The sequence below is a fragment of the Giraffa tippelskirchi genome, chromosome Y, assembly GCF_054371585.1.
Source record: "Giraffa tippelskirchi isolate mGirTip1 chromosome Y, T2T-mGirTip1v1.2.pri, whole genome shotgun sequence".
In the NCBI taxonomy this organism is placed as follows: domain Eukaryota; kingdom Metazoa; phylum Chordata; class Mammalia; order Artiodactyla; family Giraffidae; genus Giraffa; species Giraffa tippelskirchi.
In genome coordinates this window covers 11,184,677-11,190,676 of record NC_137290.1, presented here as the reverse complement: position 1 = coordinate 11,190,676, position 6,000 = coordinate 11,184,677, and positions in this window count along the sequence as shown.

Below are 6,000 nucleotides of genomic sequence, written 5' to 3'. Positions count from 1 at the left end.
AACACGTCCAGTCAGAATATTCTCAACCTCTTAGGCTTTCTCCTGGAGAGAGACCCTTGGAGTGCTCTGAATGAAAGAAGGTCTTGCACCAGCCCTCCCACCTTGTTAACAACTCGAAAACATGTCATGCTGTAGTCAGAAAACAGCAAGCGGTTGCAAGGGGATAGAACAGTCTTTTTGCAGACGGACAGTCAGCACGTGTGCCAGTCACTGAGGCAAAAAACCTCAGAGAGTATTTTTGGCAAAGAAGCCGATAGATTTTGTCCTTCTCTGGTGGTGTCCATAGAACAGAGAACCTCGATTTTGACATCCCGACAAAAAATGTGTCACTGGCAGGTGTGCTCCAGACAGGAACTCTGTTGCCTGAATTTTTACAGAAGTTTTGACATACAATATCTTTACCACATGGGATGCATCAGCAAAGGGCATCGTAAAAAGGTGTGTGAGGTGTACCTATGGTGATAATCCACAAAGCTGAAGTAATTGGTAATGTGCTTACATAGACGTTCATAATTTTGAAAACATTGCCATGTGTTTTATTTGATCTGTTAAGGAATGCTGCACTGCACCTGTGTTGAGGATATTTATTTCATATGTACAGATAGAGCAAACTTGAAACTCCAGGTTGTCATTTGATTTGACCTGGGTTGTAAGTGATGAGGCAAAAACTGAACCCCAGCTTGGTTTGGTTCGCTTGTTTGGTTTTTGAGAGTCCCTGAGATACTTATTTTAAATCTTGATGCTCAACCCAGGTTTGTTTTGTTCCTGCCACATTCTCTCTGAAGAAAAGTAACATCTGTACTGACCGAAGCCACCTTTCTTTTTAGTAATTTCAGTGTTATTTCATGTTAAATCAGATGGGACACTGGTGGAATTAGGGGGTCAAAGACATTGTTAAAGTGAAGTTCAGATAGCCATTTCTCTTACAATTTAGGATTAGATGAATTTTGGGGACACTGATCAGGGAAGAATATTTTTGCTAAACACTTTCTTATAATTGGTCTTGTAGTTCGTAAATCTGCTGCTGATCAAGTAGAATTTTTAGTAGTTTTATATTTGAGGGCTTGGGGTTTTGTATTTTTGAAAAAAGAAGGAGTATTTGAAAACGGTTTCTGTTGTTGGACTCTGGCATCATCAGCACAGCCAGCTTCACCTAAAGTCCTATTTCTGTGCTGAGCAGACCTCACTCAAAAGTATGAGCCATGAATTGCACTAAAAATCTCTTTCATGCCATAGTGTTCTAATGTAAAGGTTTTGCATCACTGACTTGAATGATGGTCAGATGCAAACACACCTGGGAACCAGGTGACCTAGTGTCTCAGAATCTGACTCCTGGCCTGGCAGGGTGGGTTGTGTCTGTCGTTATTCACTGCCATGCTTTTTCTCATTCTGCCGTTTCTGACCTATGATGTGTGGCTCCAAAGTCATGAACTTAAAAACCAACATGAGTCATTAGGGCCTGCACCAGCCAAATGAGCACTTGATCCACATGAGCGCTCACTACACAGCCCCTCATCCTTGTTTCCCAAGTTCCTGGTGGAACAGCCCTCACTGACTGGCCCTGTTTCCTCCCATGGACCACCCTCCCACCCACTGTATATTTGTTTCTGATCCTGCCACCACTACCTGAAGGGAAGATAATGTCAGTATGGCTTATTGTTGATGTTGTTAATTAACCTTCATTTGTTTCTCTTGGTGATTAATAAATATCTCTCAGGAGAAAGTTTCAGGAGAGCTTCCAATTTCTCCTCCAACTTTTACCTACTGAATTCTAGAATCTAGCAAGTGGATTTTACCTACAGCCGTTTTTACTCTGTCATACTGGTGATTTTTTCATTTTTCTCATCCCTTCTATGTTTAGTAATTAGAATTCTGTGAGGAAAAGTTGTTCCTCTAGATTTTTATTCAGTAATTTATTTATATAGCATGGATTTGTGGCATGGGCTGTAATTCAACATGACCATTACTTAGTTTACAATTGTTCCAGCTCTGGCCACTGGGAGTCCTTTCGAGTTGGCTCCTGTGCCTTTTCGAAAAGACCCCATCCTTTTTCTGAATGGTTGTAACTGTAACCTCCATGCAACTCCAGGAAAACCCTGTCATTTCTTTATGATAACTTCTACCTCACCACTACCTTGTGAAATCTGCTGCTTTCCCCGGGATCATAGCTTTACTCACACCCTTCATCAGTCTGCCATCCCATTTCTTCCTTCACCATTTTTGCTAAATCTCCATACTACCTCAATTATTATTTGCTTATTAGCACACTTTCTTTCAATTGTGTCATCTCTGTTCTTTAAACTTCAGTATATTTACCTAAGAAGGAAAATTTTGAATCAAGTCAAACAAAGTGTCTTACCCAGACCGTAATCAGATTTTCCTAGTCATTGCCAAGATGTCCTTTTATAACTGGCTTGTTTGAACCTGGATCCAAATGTGCTCTATTGATTGCATTTGGTTGTCTGATTTCAAGTTTCTCTTAATCTAAAGCAATCTCTTCTCACTTTTTCTTAATGCCTTGTGTGACCCCAAGAATAATGGAGAAATATATTTCCCCCCTCCCTCCACCCAATTCCTAGTATAGCAAACAGCTTTTATATGCCTTATATTAAGATTTAACTGTTTAAATTTAGAAGCACACGTTTTTAAATTTTATTTTTAATTCTGATAAACACATGACATAAAATTAACCATCTCAGACGTTTTTAAGTGGTCAGTAGTGTTAAGTAGTGGAGAAGGCAATGGCACCCCACTCCAGTACCCTTGCCTGGAAAATCCCATGGATGGAGGAGCCTGGTAGGCCACAGTCCATGGGGTCGCTAAGAGTCGGACACGACTGAGCGACTTCCCTTTCACTTTTCCCTCTCATGCACTGGAGAAGGAAATGGCAACCCACTCCAGTATTCTTGCCTGGAGAATCCCAGGGACGTCGGAGCCCGGTGGCTGCCGTCTATGGGGTCGCACAGAGTTGGACATGACTGAAGCGACTTAGCAGCAGCAGCAGCAGCAGCAGTGTTAAGTAGAGCCACATTATTGTGCAGTGGATACTCAGGACTTTTCATCTTGAAAAACTCAAATTCTGTATCCATGGAACAAGAACTCCCCATTTCCCCCTCCCTCCAGCAATGGCAGCCATCATTCTAGCTCTCATTTTTTTTTTTTAAGCTTTGTGTGATTAAGCCAGTAGTCCTGGAAGAAACTAGGTCAGTTGTCCTGTGGAATGTCCCCCCTTGTAACTGTGTCTGTTTGCTTCCTGTGGTATCCTTAACTTGTCCCTCTCTCCCTGTGTTTTCTGTAAATGGAAGTTAGTGCTAAACTCTGGAGAATTTGGTTTGATTCGTCTTCGGCTACTTTGGCAGAATACCTCGTAGGTGGTTTTGTGTACTTTATATCATATCCCGGTCAAGTTTTTTGCCCCTGCCAAAGGTCTAGGCTCTTGAAGTCATTCTCCAAGCCACTGCACCATTCACAGGCAGGAAGGTTTCAGAGTTTTCACCATCCGTGGACTCTTCATGATCCAGCTGCATGTTCCTTCTTCACCACCTCTTCTAGACTTTTCTTTACGTGCCTCCCCCCATTACTGCATCCTGGTCTTTAGATATTTGGATTAAGAGGTGATGGAGACTCCTCAAGGGGGTCTGCTGTGGAACATTTGTCGAGGGTCCTGGGCCAAGGCTTCTTAAGAGACCTTAACTCTAGAAAGCCAGGGAGCATCAGACTTGACTCTGTTCCGATGCTGCTTTCATACCACAGATGGCAGCGGTGACAACGTGGGTAGTTAACTCTGCCGGTCATCCCTGGACTAGTTGGAATTTATAAAATATGCACAAGCCACTGCCTCCATACCTTTCAAGCTGAGCTCTAGTTGCCTGTGGTGGCAGGTACCTCAGCTTGTTATCTTTCACCTTGCTGCTTTTCTTGCTGCTATTCTAGCGGGCCCCCAAGGATAATGCTATTCTTCGTGGCTTTTCCTAACCAATTCCTGATACATCAGACAGTGTGAGCACTGCTCTTATACTCAGGCTATGTTTTTTAATGTAGAAACACTCATGTTGTAAGCTTTCTTTGATTATGCAAGTAATACCTATCCGTTGAAGATGATTAGAAAATACTATCATCTTTGAGGTTTTGGTGTTTTGTTTTGTTTTGCTTTTTTAATATTTGTATTTCCCTGTCATAGATATACTTGCTGCTAAAAGAGGTATACACTTTTCAGACATTTTTTCCTGTGTATAGGTTTATTTCGATTTTTAAATAAAATACATACTATTTTAAAGGTGGCGGTTTTTCTTCTAATGTATCATAAACATCTTCCCACATTCCTAAATGTATCCCCCAGTGTCATCTTTCAGGACTGCCTGATACTTGGTTGCATAGATGTGGCCTAGTTTATTTCACTAGACTTCTAGTTTTGGAAAATGGGGTTACTGTTCTTTATCTCTTTTTTTATTCCATTGCAAACCTTTTATTTTTTTTTATTTAGTTATAATTAACATACTGTATTATATGAGGATGGGGGGATAGACGGGAAAAGTGAGGGGGTTAAGAAGTACAAACTTCCAGCTATAAAATAAGTCACAGGAATGTAATGTACAAATAGGGAATATAGTCAGTACTGTTGTGACAGCTTTGTGGTGGCGGATGGTAACTGTGCTGATTGTGGTGATTGTTGCTGAATGTGTAAGAATGCTCACTCCCTGTGTTGTACACCTGAAACTTATCTGGTACATGTGCACTGCTTCCCCATTACCTCTTGAGTCTTGGAATTTCCATTAGCAACTTGCTCTGATGTCTTTGCATGTGGTTGTGTTCCCCAAGGAGAAGTTCCCAGCAATAGACCTTCTGGGCCAAAAGGTATATGCATCTTGAAGGCTTTGGAAGCACCCCTGGACTTCTCTCCTCAAGGTCAAAAAGATGTGTACACTTGTTTTTTTTTCTCTTGGGAGCAACTGAACTACTCAACTCTCTGTGAAGAACTACTACAGTTGCTCTGTGAAGAATTTGCACTCTTAACCCCGCTTAAGGAATTAAGAGGCCTAATGTCAGGCCTGGAAAGATCCACAGATGAAGTAGTTTGTCCACACCCTCATTTTACCAGTTGTTAGGTTTACTTTCCTCATTAAACAGTAGTAAGCATATTAAAAAAAAAAATTTCAGAAACACAGCAGGCTAATAAACTCCCCCGCCCCAGGGTGCTCTCATCAGAGCACACACCCAGGACCATGCTTGTGTTCACTGGCTGAGGAGCCCCTTGGTAGGGTAGGGAGAGTGTGGGCTTTGGAGCCGGGCTGACCTGAAGCCAGAGCCGGCTCCCTCCTCAGAAGCTGCTTAACCTCACTTTCTCAGGAAATGCGGTAACAGTGCCTCCCCTTGGAACTCTTGAAAGGCCTGGAGCTCGTCCGTACAACAGAGCCTAACAGTGCCTGGTACATAGTAGGCACTCAGGGGGTGTTCTTAAAGTTCTCTTAGTGACAGTTGCTAAACCGCAGAATTACAGACCACAGCCATATGTCAGATACAACCACACCTTAGCACATTGGAGTATTCACTGTACTTTAAATAATTTTTCTGAGTAAACATTTTTTGTATAATTACAGATTTGGAGTTCTCTTTTTCTCACTAATTTGTAATGCCAATTTAAAAATGGCAGTGATATAAAAGTTGGATGAACAGATCATAAAGCATTGTATTTGTAGTTGTTTTCTGAAGATAGATTTCCAAAAAGTGGTATTACCAGATGAGACAGGAAAAGCATTTCTGTGGTTCTCAAAAGATGGTGCAGAATTTGTTTCCTGAGGGGCAGCAAGCACTCACAGCCACCAGCTACAGGCAGGGCAGGAGGCGGGTGGGCAGGGATGTGTATAGCTAATCAGTCACGCTGGCCCTGAACCTGAAGAATGGCCCACAACCTTTCTCAGCATAGCACTCCTTATAAGACAGACTGAGCAGTTCATATTTGCAAAGAAATGGCTTTCCCATGCCTGGAATAAAGAAGCCTTT